Source organism: Zingiber officinale, chromosome 11A, assembly GCF_018446385.1.
Source record: "Zingiber officinale cultivar Zhangliang chromosome 11A, Zo_v1.1, whole genome shotgun sequence".
In the NCBI taxonomy this organism is placed as follows: domain Eukaryota; kingdom Viridiplantae; phylum Streptophyta; class Magnoliopsida; order Zingiberales; family Zingiberaceae; genus Zingiber; species Zingiber officinale.
The window spans coordinates 40,492,943-40,508,388 of record NC_056006.1 but is presented as its reverse complement, the minus strand read 5'-3'; the positions used below and the strand labels follow the sequence as shown (position 1 = coordinate 40,508,388).

General features: G+C 40.0%; 1 protein-coding gene across 1 annotated transcript in view; it reads right to left on the bottom strand.

Annotated features, from left to right (window-relative positions):
- The window catches only part of LOC122032395 (chromatin assembly factor 1 subunit FAS2 homolog), a 54,382-nt gene that overhangs the window by 734 nt on the left and 38,202 nt on the right, over positions 1 to 15,446 (bottom strand). The gene's annotated exons all lie outside the window — the stretch shown is intronic.

Below are 15,446 nucleotides of genomic sequence, written 5' to 3'. Positions count from 1 at the left end.
CTCAAACCTTATCCAATACATGGGATGTTAACCCCTTTCTATAGATTGACAACACAACTTATTCTTCATAAAATACCAACCTTTTCCAATAAAACTCCTAATTCTCCCAATAAAAAGTCTAACATACTTTTCTAAAAAAAAATAAACCACCTTTCCTAGAAGTAAAACATAATCCTACGATTCATGGAATATTTCAAGCCTGATTTTAGGGATATACATGGTTACAAAATCATGTTTTCTCATACTCCCCTCGAGCTGGTTAATAGGAGACTATCATTCCCAATATGGATATAATACTTTGAAACACTGGACTACTTAACTCATTGGTAACTCTATCTACAAGTTGTCCCAATGTATATACGTAAGAGATGAAAATCAACACTCTTTAGTTTCTCTTTGATGAAGTGTTTGTCAATTTCAATATTCTTCATTCAATAATGTTTGATCATGTTGCATTGGATTGTGAGTTATGCTAATCGCAATTGGACCATCCTACTTGATCTTCAAATCTTCAAAGATGATTTTTAACCAAAGCAGTTCACACACAACTTGAGTCATTGCTAAGAATTCTACCTCTACACTAGACTACAACACCACATGCTATTTCTTAGTCCTCTTATGTGAGAAGGTTACCACCAAGAAAGGTGCAACTTCAATGGTTAACATCTATATATGGCTCTAGCACCAAACTTTTTTATATCTTTTAAACAAAATTCCTCTTTTGAGATACTGTAATACCTAATGAGCTAGTTGAGCTACTAGCAGATGAACTTAGCAGACGAATTGACTAATCACATTAATTGTGTATGTTATGACTAGTCCTGAATGAGACAAATAAATTTTTCTATCTAACGTTGATACATTTCCTAAGTATCATGACATCTTCCTCTGTCATTCTAAGCCTAAGATTTGGGTCTTTTCAAGCACTTGCTAACTTGCAAGCTATCTTCTTTGTCTTTTAAGAAGATTTGTTAACATATTTTTATTGAGAGATAAACATGTCTTGCTTAGAGTGAGCCACCTCAAACACAAGAAAGGGTTTCGTCCTTCCTAACAATTTGATTCTCTTTCACCAAACATTGATTTAGAAGTTCTCTTTTTATCATCATTTTCTGTCACTAACATACACAAATAGAGTTATGACTCCTCTTGAAGAAGTGTTTAATAAACAATCTGTCCCTTGACTTTGTCTATACCCTATGATAATCATAACTCTCACAAATCTGTCAAGCCATGCCCATGGTAATTGCTTAACTCCATATAGTCAAGCACAAATTATTTCCACATCTTAGTGGGAGCTCCATATAAATTTGTTCTTCTAGTTCTCCGTGTAAAAATGCATTCTTGACATCAAACTTGTTCTCAGGATCTAGGTTATTCTTGGACTTGTATTAGTCAAGCACAACCATCTTCCTTGAGTCCGCCTTATCAAGTCTAATATTCTTAATGATAGAATTGGAATTTTCAAGCTCAATAGACATAGGATTTGACACAATCCAAACACAAATTCAAATACTTAGACATTAGAAGTAATAACACGTCAAGAAAGAAATTTTTGTCCTTATCTTTCAATAATTCTCCCTTTGAAGATAAAGTGTAGTGAAGTAAGGCACTTATTCATTGAAAATGTTCGTCTACACATGGAACTTCTTTAATGGAGGATGACAACACTTGTTTCATGATAGCAGAGCTCATCTCATTCTTTAGCATGTCCAATCATCTTCTCCAAATTATTGTCCTAAATGCACCAATGATTAACTAAGTCAGATAACGTCGAACCTGGGGCAACCAGCTTGGCTCCACAAAGGTTTCCATCGGTCTCTTGGGTAAATTGGGAAGTGCTCGTGACGGGCAACTCAGAAGCGCAGTGTCCCTTGGTTACGCGTCCCATTTGGAGAAAAAATTCCTACAAATGCGTCGTAGCTGGAAATCGAATCGTGGGTGTCTAGTGACAACTGGGCGCTCTTCCACTACACCATAGCTCCCGGGGGCATCCTGAGTACACCAATGAACAAGTAGTTAAAGACTTGTCAAAGTAATCAATGCCAGATTCTAACCTCTCAGCCTCTTCTAACTATTTTGTATATGTTATTTATACAATTTTCAATGTTCTAAATGATGACCAAGACAACACCTAGGCGAGAGGTGGGCAACAACTGCATCGTCTTTGACTTAGACAGTGCTTCATGCAATCAAAGATGAGGCGAACCTGGTGAGGCGAGCAAGGCGGTGGACGAGGCAGTCAAGACGATAGGTGAGGCCGTCAAAGTCAATAAAATTTTAAAAACCCTAGGTATATTAATACTCTCCCCCTTCCAAAACAAAAATAACTCCACCAAGTCACTCATAACCCACCTCCTTTTGCTTGGAACTGCCCCCACTGTCATTGCCGCTGCCACCTCCTGCCGACTGCCATCGTCGCCGTCGCCGTCTGTCGCCCAACCTTGAAATCCTAATAGTAGAAACCCAACCATTCCAACCTCGAAATCCTAAGAGCCGACTTTACATTTAATGGACCGTTTGACCAACCCACTAGTTCGGTCGATTGATCGAGTGCTATAAAAATAGCACGGGGGAGAACAGAGCCTTCACACCAACATCTCTTCCTCCCTCTCCTATTTCAATGTCGAAACAAGCTTTCTGAAGCCTTCTGAAATTTTTCGAAGCCTCCAAAGCATCGAAAATGCCTTGGTAATAGCTCCTAACTTCTTTTTTAAACTTAGTTTTTGTCCTTATTTATTCTGTTCATATTTATAGCCAAAATAAACACCAAAACATCCAAGATCAGGTTGGTCTATCAAATCCCAGTCAAGACCCCAGGTTCCCATAAACTAAGGCATTCATTCCAAACTAAGATATTTCATCATTTAGGAACCCGGTATATAGACATATCATTTTTCACCATATACTGTCCTAATGTGATGGAAATTTTCAACTATTATGCAATACTGAATTTCCTAACCTACATGCATTTTATCAATTTTGACTTGTGTGCTTAATTTTATAACAACCTTCTACGGCAAATTAACGAGTATAATTATAAAACCAGAATTGCATGTCAAGATTTTCTATTTACGATTGACATGGTTCGATCTTTTCTTCATACTTGGGTAACTAATAATACCTTCTACTGTTTTCCGAACTTTGCCAATCCTTACACTCATTTTACCTTAGACTCCATGTATGCTGATTTTTTTGAAGGTTCTTGTCCTAAAGTAATGAACTCAGCCAACCTAAAACCTCAAGACAATACTTTTTATAAAGCAATTGTCGGTTGCATTTTGCCTCTAGCCACTCGAGATCAATCTGTCATTACACCCTATCATCTATTTCTCATGTATGCTCTTAAACACTGACTTGACATTGACATAGTCACATAGGTTTATGGGTGTTTAAAACCATGTTTATTACTCTAGTTGTAGTTCCTCCAGAAAGATTCACATGGCATACTGTCATGTCATCACTTCACTCTTAGGATCCTTTGGCATTAACATAGCAACGGATAATGTCAAACCCATATCCATTCATTTTCACAAGATATGCATTAGACAATTGTCCTTGGTTGTGATAAAAATAAGTGGTCAAACTCTAGTATTCAAAGACTATCATCCATATGCCCCACATGATGAGGAGCGCATTGCCCAGCTAGCTTTGGAACCCACTAGTGCACCCATAGATATACCTCCTCCAGCCCCCGCGATACGCTAGTCCTCGACAAGAGATGCAATGAGGGATTCGATACACAAGCGAAGGAGCAGCAGGACATGTTTGCCTTTCTTAGAGCTTGGCACATCAGCAGCCTCCGCCATCATCTGACTAGACTATGGTTATGCTTTGTAGTTTGATTACTAGGTACTTTATTTGACTATTTGCTATGGTTTGCTTTTTGAACTTATGCTTTTGCACTAAATTTATGTTTGATAACATGATTGCCTTAGAATAGCATTTACCTATTTGCATGTTATTAAAAATTGGTTTTAAAAACCAGTTTTACAAATCCTTGAAAATGTTTTCAAAAAATATGCAAATTCTTTGGAAAATTATGTTTTATAATTTTGAAAATGCTTTTAAAAAATATGTTTGAAATTAGATATTTAAAAAAAATAAATAAAATGCATCGTTACCTTTGAAAATTATGCTTAAAGATGCAATATTGTTTTGAAAAATATTTTTGATACATATTTGAAAATATTTCTAATGCATTATTGTCATGGAAAAATCCACTATTTTAATAAAAATTGTTTTAAATTTTCTTTGAAAATTGTGTTATGATCCCTATTTGTTATGTATGTCAAAGGAGAGAGATTGGTTTAAAGTGAACTCAGAGAAAATTTAGAAAGAAAATTGAACAATACTTGGATTAAAGTTAAGTTCAAGTTAGCTATCTCAAGCTTGATTGAACTTTCAACGTAAAACATGAACTGATTACTTACCATTTTTTTTACTATAATTTAAGTTGTTAAAGTTAAACTTTAAACTCTAATCTAAGTTTAAGTTAGCTTTTGATTTAAGTTTAACTACTTTAGATTAAGACTGAAATTTTGTTTTAGCATGTTAGACTCTGTAAAAGAAATGTATATTTTTGTCTAACTTTAAATTGTGTTGTTAAATATTAAAAAGAAAAAGATTATAAACAACACTGATAATCGAACTTGTATTTTAATGTATGGCAAAAGATTTAAAGTTAAGACATTATATATTTGATATGTTAGTTAAGTGTATAGGTCACTAAACATTGGAAGTCCTAATGGGTCAGGAAGACCAAACATAGGCATTGAAAAGACCTAATAGGGTCAAGAGTGTAAGTACCCGGGTTAGTTTTGTTGTGGTCAATCGAGTTAAGTTAGGTCTTGTTATTTTGATGTCTTGTATCTAAGTGTGCAGTGATTTAGGAACATAAGAAATCAAGTGAAAAACACGACGAGCGAGAAGGATGGCAAGGGAAACGAGTCGACGGGCTTGGTGCATCTGAGCGAGGAAAAATTGTGAAAAAAGTACACCGATGGACGAGAAGGACGCGCGCAGAGCGTTCGAGAAACGAGAAGCTGGGGAGGAAGCCTATTCAAGGAAAATATCGGAGTTGGGTTTGGGCGAGCTCAACTCCGGACAAATGGAGTATCACCCACGCGAAGGAAATCAGAAAAAGTCACTCAAAAGTTGACTTTTGGAGTCTTCAAGACCCGAGGCACCTCTGATGTGTGAAGGCACCTCAGATGAGCAGAATCGCTTTTGCCAACTGCCAGACTAGAGGCGCCTCCAATGGAGCGAGGGTGCCTCGGATGAACAGTATCCGAGGTGCCTCAAGCAGGCGCGAGGGTGTCTCTAATGAATACTGTTGAGGCGCCTCCAGGAACATTGAAGGCGCCTCCAGGAACATTGAAGGCGCCTCCAACGCGGAAGAGACGTTGGTCAACCGTTGCACTTCGATCCCTTTGGAGGCGCCTTCAAGTCATATCAGCCAACGGTAATATTCTTCCAGGAGGATATAAAAAAATCCCTAGAACTAGGAATTATATAATAATTACTGTACTTATTTCTTTAGTCATTTGTGATCTTCCAAAGTGTGTAAGAGACTACTCCACCTTCAATGAAGAAAAACTTTTAGTGCACTTTCACTCGTCTTGGATTAACAACCACTTAGGTTGTGACCAAGTAATTCCTTTGTCCTCTTACTTATTATATGCATTTCTTTTTTATTGTTTAATTAATATTGTGTTCTTGCTAAATTCAAAAAGCAAAAGATTTTTCTAACTTTCTTTTCAGGGATATTCATCCCCTTTAATCGGCCTACCTAGATCTGCAAGTGATATCAGAGTTAGACCACTCTAGAAGGACTAACCGTCTGCTAAAGCATGAAAACGATGGTCGGATCCAACATCTATCAGCCAAAGTTCGAGGAGGAATTCACGCTTTAGAAGCGCAAAATAGAAGTATTCTTCAAAATCGATTTCTACATTTTATTTTTTTATTAAATATGGTTTTACAGTACCTAAGGATGAGAATGGAGAAGACAAGGAAGAACACTAGTGGAATAAAAAATAGCACACTGAGTTCATGGCATACGATAAGGCTGAGTTCCACCTCCTGAGCGTGCTACCGCCCCAAAAAGTCAACCAGATCAGCACCTACGACTCGGCAAAAGAACTTTGGGAGAAGTCCCTGGATCTACATAAAGGGACATCTGAGGTCAAGTTAGCAAGACGAGACATCCTCCATCGACAAACCAACCTCTGAATGGAAGAAGGAGAAAAGGTAGCTCAACAGCACGCCAAGATCAAAGATCTAATTACAGGACTCAACAACCTCGGAGAATCGGTAACAAATCGGGATTCATTGAGACGTGCCTTAAATGCATTTACTAGAACACCCACATGAACATCTAGTAGACTTCTATTATATCTCCAAGGATCTCGAGGTAAGTACATTAGAAAATTTATTTTCAACTTTCAAACTTCACAAGTCTCGATGTGCAGATCTTAAAGACATAAAAAAGTTGAATAACATCGCCCTAAAAGCCAAGAAGATCGAGCTGGAGTCCGGATCATTGCTCAACGAAAACAAAGAAGCCTATATGATAAGAAAGTTTAGTAAGCTCTTTAAAACTAACTATTTTGATAAGTAAACAATGAAGCTACTACGAAGCAAAAGGAAAATTCATTACTATAACTACCAAGAGGAAAGATACATCAAGGACAACTGCCCGAAGCTGAAGAAAAGGGAGAAAGAAAAAAAACAAAAAGCCAAGACGGACGAAGCACAAGAATCTAAAAGCCACGTGGGATGAATCATCATCTAAGTCCGAGATCGAGGCCTACACCGAACTTGCACTTATGGCAAGTCATCAAAATAAAGATGTAGAAAGCTCATCTGAGATGAGCATCGATAGCATCAATGAAGGGGGCATTGAACTACAAGTCCGACAAGATAAGTGAGGTACAACTCTTACCGTCTGATCAACTTTATGATGCAATACAAATGTTATCTATGTAAATTACGAACCAAATATGTAAATATAATAACATTGAATTAAAAATTAACTTAGCTAAGGCATGTCCATTAGAACATTTTGACAAAGTTTAAATGAAAATTTCAAAATTAAAAGAACAAATAGAAATATTGAAAAAGAATTATGCATGCTCGAATTTTTTATCAATACTTAATTTTAAAAATATTAGAGGACTAAATTGGTGTTAGTTAGAGCCCTAGAGCCAATCATTTGATGATTGTATGGACTCATGTATATCATATTCTTTTATATTAATAAAGACATTTGTTTGGTTATTATACTTATTTATATTAGTGCCAAATAGACTAAGTATAATAGCGTCCTTGAGTAGAAGGTTCATACCTATATCAATCGATTAGTTGAATCGATAGTGAGATGATATAGGGAACACTACTCTAAATCATTCCTAGTCGAGTATTAGCATTCAGGGACAATGTTTCTGATAAGACTAGCGTGTAGGTCGACTCGATGACTTGATCTCTGATCGTGGATATAGAGATATCAGTGACACGTGGGTATCGTTAGAGAATGTATCTTGAATGACCCGCGTGAGAAAGTATCGTGGATCGTTATATGAGTGTCATATACTTTCTCATGCTATTAGTATGACTATTAGTCCTTAGACACTGAAGTCACCGTGGATCCTCATGGGGAGTTATGTGCTTTGGTTTAGTCAACGCGTCACCGAATGGCGGGTGGACTATAAAGGTGATTCTTGGGTAACGAATTATATAGAGGGATGTGAGTGATGTAGATGGGATCTATCCCTCCCGTATATGGGAGCGACATCGGTATTCTTGATAGAGTGAGACCACTAAGTGCGTGGCCATGCCCAAATGAGTCGACATTAGATGTTGAGCTCGTTTGATCGAGTGAGTCTACTTGGAGTTGATTAGAGGATGACACGGTCTATGCTCAATCTAGATGTCCAGGATAGAAGGACACTTGTCATTATTTTGTGAGTAGTCACAATTGGTAGTCACAAGGTGATGTCGGATCTCGACATTCTTGTAACTGGTAGTAATGATGTGTTGCTAGATACCGTTCATTACTTATGCTCTAAATGGGTTTAGGGCGTTGCTAACGTTACAAGAACCTATAGGTCACACACAGACAATTAGGTGGAGATTAGGTTCGTATGATGAACGAGAGGATTAGATTCATTTGATGAATCAAATTGGATTAAGAGTAATCTAATTGAACTTGAGTTCGACTCGAGTTGATTCATGTGTTAAATGAGTCTAATTTAGATTTTGACTCGTTGAATCAATTAATTTAATGAATTAGATTCATTATATTAAGTTGGCTCGAATCGAATGGTTGGATTAGATCCACCATGGTAGAGATTGAGTCAAGTTTGACTTGACTTGAGAAGGAAGACTAAAGGTCGATTTTGACTTGACCTTTTGCCACCTCGTTGGTGAGTTGGCATTAGGTGGACCAATAATGACATCATCATGGGTGCCACCTCGTGGAAGTAACAAAGCCTCTCTTAATGGTTTCGTAATTAATTAATGCGATTAATGTGATTTTATAGTTCGTATTAATTGCAATTAATGCAATTAATGTGAATTTTAAAATGTGGCCGGCCACTTTTGTGAATGAATTCATTTGTTCATTAGGTTTTCTCCTCTCTACCTCTCCTCTCCCTCTCCTCCGAGCCCAGCATGGGTCTTAACACACCTTGGTTTTAGTCGTCTCCATCTAGGTGTGTCCGTGTGGATACTTCAGAGGACCCAACGGTCTTGAGATCGGCATCGTTTGGACGGGGAGCGAAGGGCATCGCGTCGAGGTAAACACTTTTCCTCGTAGATCTAAGTAGTAGATCGGTTTTGAACTCGTCAAAAATAGTTTTTCAATTTTTATACGATCGGATCTACGACTTTGGGTCCTTCGGGGTTTCATGACAGCGGTTTCAGCTCGAAGAACCCAACGTGGTATCGAGCCACGTCAAAGACTTGTCTGAGTTAGTTTTGGTTTTGGAAAACAAAAACTGTGATTTTCTATAAAATTCAATTTTATGTTTTATGGGTAATTTTTCCTTATAGGCGAAGCACAAGTGTCTCGGCACTTGTAGGCTTCGGCTATCGGGAAGAATTTTCCCAAACGGCTTCGTTTCGACCCAAAATCTTTTGGGACAGCGGACTCGGGTGCCTTTAGATCGCAACGGAGCAACTCATGATGGTTAGATCGTAGGTAGGGGCGCTGCCCCTAACCCCGCAAGGGGATTTGCTCCGCGATCGCACCCGAAATCGCTAAAAACGAACCCGTCGGGAAGATTTTTCCGAAACAGTAATGTCTCGGCCCAAATCATTTTGGGACAGCGGGTTTAGGCGCTGTTGGATCGCAAAGGAACCCTCGCGATGGTTAGGGGCGCTGCCCCTGGCCCCGCAGAGGATCCGTTCCACGATTGCGCCGAAACCGCTAAACGGGACCGCAGGAAAATTTTACTTGTAAAATTGTAAAATTAATTTTAAAATTATAGAAAATTATGAAAATATATAATTTTGAATTATATATATTAATTTGTGATAGTCATGGCCCAAAGCCCAATATGATTGGTTGTGTTGTAATTCATAATACTGCCTGCGTGCCGTGATATGTTTTCGCGTGTTGTATTTATTTTATTATTCGCGACCTGCGCGTCGTGCCTCATCTTTATTCTTGTTGTAAATTAGATTTAGACTCGAATGTAACTCGAGTTTCAAATTGTAATGTACAAATTGGAGCGGTGGAGGGTCCACACGAGACGGAGTTCCGAGGCGGGCACGAGCAACACAAGGTGGTCAAAGGGAGGAGCTTGGAGAAGCTGTTGACCCTAGGTTGACCAGTCGATCTTCTCGTTGGCTTGAGAAGATCGTAGTAGAACCGTGACTAAATCACAAATAGATTAATTAATTAATTATTATGTATTTGATGCGTGTTTAATAATTAATTAATTAATTAGTGTCTTAACGATTAGATTAGATCTAAGTCGTGGATGCACCTTGCGATTAGATTAGATCTAAGTCGTGCACAATGCATTCTTCTCGATTAGATTAGATCTAGATCGAACCAACTCTAAAATGACTAGCGTAGTGATACTATCACTACCTCGATCGCGTGTATTGTTGAATGCGCGGGCGAGCGATACGTATTATCTTGGTAGAGTGCGGAGGACGATCTTGGTCCGTCATCGGCGTATGGGTGAATAAAACTCGATTAGATTGGTATTCATAGTTACTCGGTTGGATCGAGTCAACTATGAGGCATTAATCCAATAGTTGGAAAGATAGGTCGATATCACATCTATATTAACTCTCGGGCGTGTCCGAAGCTAACTCGAGTTTTAATATAAATGCGGATATTGATTCTATAAACAAGAGTTGCGTAGAGATGTAATTGGTAATCGTTACCTCCGATCATACTAAGCCTTGGGCGTATTAGCTAACTCGAGGGTTGGTATGATGTGGATCTTGTCCCGCAAGAATTATAGTATTCGATGGGAGCATCATTTAATTAAAGGCTAATTAAATGATTTTAAAAGAATATGATATTTATTTCGCATTTATTTTTGTAGAATTGTCATGGCGTCGAATCTGAACATTTTCTCCTGCGATCATCCTAGAAGGACAAGCTCAATGAAGCAATTTCTCGGTGATGCAGAACACGAGGTGTTCTCACTCGGGGCGTAAGCGTGCATTCGTGGGCGAGCCCGTTCGGAGGCTCCTCCTGCGATGCCATGGTGAAGATGCTTCTGAAGCATCGAGATGGCCGCGTTAGATGTAAGTGTCTAATGCTCGCGACCGTGAACTCTGAGCTTGAGGCAACATGAGTTAATGGGTGCTTACGATATGGTTGCGTCTTTGTCAACTATATCGAGACAGCGAGACTTGGAAGAGGAACTTCGAGGATACGGAAGATCTTCTGAAGAGAAATAATATTTACTTGATTATCGTGTTATAAAGTCGACCTCTCATTTCTTCGTGGGTATTGAATCTGGGATGTTCTTACGCATTTGTACTAATGTCAATATGAGAAATAGCGGGGCGTTGACGAAGGGTGAAATAGACCTACGAGTAGGCAATGGAGCAAGGTGCTGCTATTCTTGTAGGAACTTATCATCTATCTCTTCCCTCTGGCTTGTACTAAAATTAGATGATTGTTGTTATGTGCTGCCTTGACTAAGAACATAATATCGGTTTCTTGTTTGGACAAGAGAGGATACTCGTTTAAAATAAAGAACAAATGTTGTTACGTCTTTTAAGCGATATGTTATTATGAGTGCACCTCGATAAGCGGACTCTCGTTTCTAGACCTAGAGGCCACATACATAACATAAATACCGAGAGGATCAGTCGAATGACTTGAACGAACTCTACCTTTGTCGCTTAGGTCGTATAAAAATGACGCATCGACTCCGTAAGGATGGTTTCTTTGGACTCGTTTGGTTTTGAATCATATGAGATATGCGAGTCGTGCATACGAGGCAAGATGACGAAAACTCCTTTAGTGGGCGAGCGACGGATTTGTTAGGACTCATACGTAGTGATGTATGTGGCCCTTTGATGTCATTGCTAGAGGCGGTTATAGATGCTTCATCACATTTACTGATTTTAGTAGATACGGTTATGTGTACTTGATGACACGTAAGTGCGATCCTTTGAAAGTTCGAAGAATTCGAGAATGAATCTGAGAACCGACAGCGAGGTATTAAGGTACTTGATCGGATCGGTGGTGAATACTTAAGCCGTGAGTTTCGTGACTACTTAGGCGAGTGTGGGATTTATCTCACTCACTCCTCCTGGAACACCACGGTGGAATGGTGTATCAAAGGAGGAATCGTACCTTATTAGATATGGTACGATCTATGATGAGTCACACAGATCTTCCGACGTATCTATGGGGATATGCTCTAAACACGGCTTCATTCTCAACCGAGTTCCATAAGGCCGTGATAAAGACACCGTATAGGATATGGTGGGAGAGATGTCCGGTGTCTTTCATGAGGATTTGGGGTTGTGAGGCTTCGTTGGGCGTCGAGTCTCGAATGAGTTAGGACCCAATCCGACGAGTCTTATTCGTCGGATATCGAGAAACTAGGGATATGCTTCTACGTTCGGTCGGCCTGAGTGGTTGTGGCGAGGCGGGTCTTCTAGAAAGGTTTTGTTTACAGAAAGACTAGTGGGGCTGCGTTCGATCTTGAAGAGTTCGAGATGCGAACAATACATGATGCCTCGATGGAAATTAAACTGGAACCAAGTGTTGTGGATGATGTTGTTCGCGAGGTTGAGGGCACATGACCGTTCAGTAGGCGTACCTCTTGGCGGTCCGATAGGGTGCGTCGTCGACTGAGAGATACTCATTCTCTTGTCGACCGTGATGACATTGTGCTCATGAGGATGAGCCTACCACTATCAGTGATGAGACCGTATTCGAGAAATGGCTGAAGCCGTGAGATCCGAGATAGAATCCATGTACACCACCAGTATGGACTTTGGTTGATCCACTGAAGGGTAAAACCCGTTGGGTGCAAGTGGGTCTTTAAGAAAGACCGGCGTGGATGGACTTATCTATAAGGGTGCTTGGTAGCTAAAGGTTTCAAGCAGATTCATGGTATTGATTATGATGAAACCTTTTCTCGATGGCGATGTTTAAGTCCATTCGGATCATGCTTGATTGCAGCCTACCGTGACTATGAGATATGGCGGATGGATGTCAAAACCGCGTTTGAATGAAACCTACTCGAAGATGTGTACATGACAACCCGAGGATTTTGTAGATCCACGTACTAGTAGGTATCACTGCATGCGTCCGTTTATGGACTAAAGCGAACTTCTCGGGCTGGAATCTTGATTCGATGATGCGATCAAGCAGTTTGGTTTCATCGAGAGCGAAGATGAGCCTTGTATCAGAAGGTTGTAGGGGACATAGTTGTCTTCCTCATCTTGTATGTGGATGACGTACTACTCGTTGGGAAGGACGTCCCCATGCTTCAGTCAGGCATGGCTAGGGAGTTGCTTCTCGATGAAGGACTTAAGTGAGGCATCTCGCGTTCTTGGGATCTGAGATCTATAGAGATAGATCTAAGAGATTGCTTTAAGTCGATCGTATATTGTGAGGTACTCCTTGGTTTGCCGTGCGAATTCGAAGGTTTGCGATGTCGGCGTGGTCTTTCGAAGACTCGAGGTCCCTCTTCAGAGGATAGAGACCGCGTGGATCGGATCCCTTATGCCTCGGCCAGGATCGATCGCGCCATCTTGTGTACTCGACGATGTCTCGTATGCTTTGGCGTGGCGGCGGATACCGTCGGATCCGGTGAAAGTCGGCTGGATATCGGTCGAGAATATTCTTAAGTACTTACGAAGGACAAGAATATTTCTTGATATATGGAAGCGATGATGAGCTAGCGTAAAGTTATGATGCCAGACCGATCAGGATGATTACCGATCGCGATCGTGGTTCGTATTTTGCATTAATGGTGGTCTTGTCGGTTTGGAAGAGTTGAGCGGGATCGATGGTGATTCTACAAAGCCGAGTATATTCTTTGCGTCGGAAAGGAAGTTGGATCCAGTTCGTATCTGAACTTGGGGTGGTTCTAGCATCGGCCAGTTGACAACGATGGAGCTATAGCACAGGCGAAGGAACCTCGCTCGCACCGGTGGACAGCGTACTACGGCCGTCGTTCGAGAGATTATCGATGAGGAGATGTGAAGATTTCTGATACTACAGAGGCTAACATTCACGAGATCCTTGACGAGCTTTGGCGGAAGCGTGATGGTGCTGGGTCTTTAGGCCTTGGAGCTATCTTGATTGGCCTTGGTCTTGGTGGAGATTGTTAGTTAGAGCCTAGAGCCAATCGTTTGATGATTGTATGGACTCGTGTATCATATTCTTTTATATTAATAAAGACATTTGTTTGGTTATTATACTTATTTATATTAGTGCCATATTGAGTATAATAGCGTCCTTGAGTGAAAGGTTCTTATATCGATCGATTAGTTGAATCGATGGTGAGATGATATAGGGACACTACTCTAAATCGTTCCTAGTCGAGTATTAGCGTTCGGGACGATGTTAATGAATAAGACTAGCGTGTAGGTCATTTCGATGACTTGATCTCATGATCGTGGATATGAGATATCAGTGACACGTGGGTATCGTTAGAGAATATCTTGAATGACCATCGTGAGAAAGTATCGTGGATCGTTATATGAGTGTCATATACTTTCGTATGGTATTAGTATGATATTAGTCCTTAGACACTGAAGTCACCGTGGATCCTACATAAGGAGTTATGTGCTTTGGTTTCGTCAAACGTCACGAATGGGTGGACTATAAAGGTGATTCTGGGTATATAACGAATTATATAGGGATGTGAGTGATGTAGATGGGATCTATCCTCCCATATGACGGGGCGACATCGGTATTCTTGATAGAGTGAGACCACTAAGTGCATGGCCATGCGAATGAGTCAACATTAGATGTTGAGCTCGTTTGATCGAGTGAGTCTCTTGGAGTTCAAGATTTATATTGATTAGAGGATGATGCATGCCTCGCGTTGATCGATCTAGATGTCAGGATGAAGGACACTTGTCGTTATTTTGTGAGTAGTCACGATTGGTAGTCACAAGGTGATGTCGGATCTCGACATTCTTGTAACTTGGGTAGTAATGATGTGTTGCTAGATCCCGCTCATTACTTATGCTCTAAATGGGTTTAGAGGCGTTGCCAACGTTCTGAGAACTATAAGATCGCTTAGAGACAATTAGGTGGAGATTAGGTTCGTATGATGAACAAGAGGATTAGATTCATTTGATGAATCAAATTGGATTAAGAGTAATCTAATTGAGCTAACTGAGTTCGACTCGAGTTGATTCATGTATTAAATGAGTCTAATTTAGATTTTGACTCATTGAATCAATTAATTTAATGAATTAGATTCATTATATTAAGTTGGCTCGAATCAAATGGTTGGATTAGATCCACCATGGTAGAGATTAGGTCGAGTTTGACTTGACTTGAAAGGAAGACCAAAGGTCGATTTTGACTTGACCTTTTTGCCACCTCGTTGGTGAGTTGGCATTAGGTGGACCAATAATGATGTTCCGCGTCATCGTGGGTGCCACCTCATGGAAATAACAAAGTCACTTTCTTAATGGTTTCGTATTAATTGCAATTAATGCGATTAATGTGATTTTATAGTTTCGTATTAATTGCGATTAATGCGATTAATGTGAATTTAAATGTGGCGACGGCTTGGTTTTGTGTGAAAAATTCATTTTCGTTCACTTGTGTCGTCTTCCTCCTTCTCCTCTCAACCTCTCCTCTCCTCTCCTCCTCCTTGGCCGAACCATGGTCTTGCACTTGGTTTTAGTCGTCTCCATCTAGTGTGTCCGTGTGGATACTTCTAGGGACTGTCTTGAGATCCGGCATCATTTGGACGAGCGGGAACGCGAAG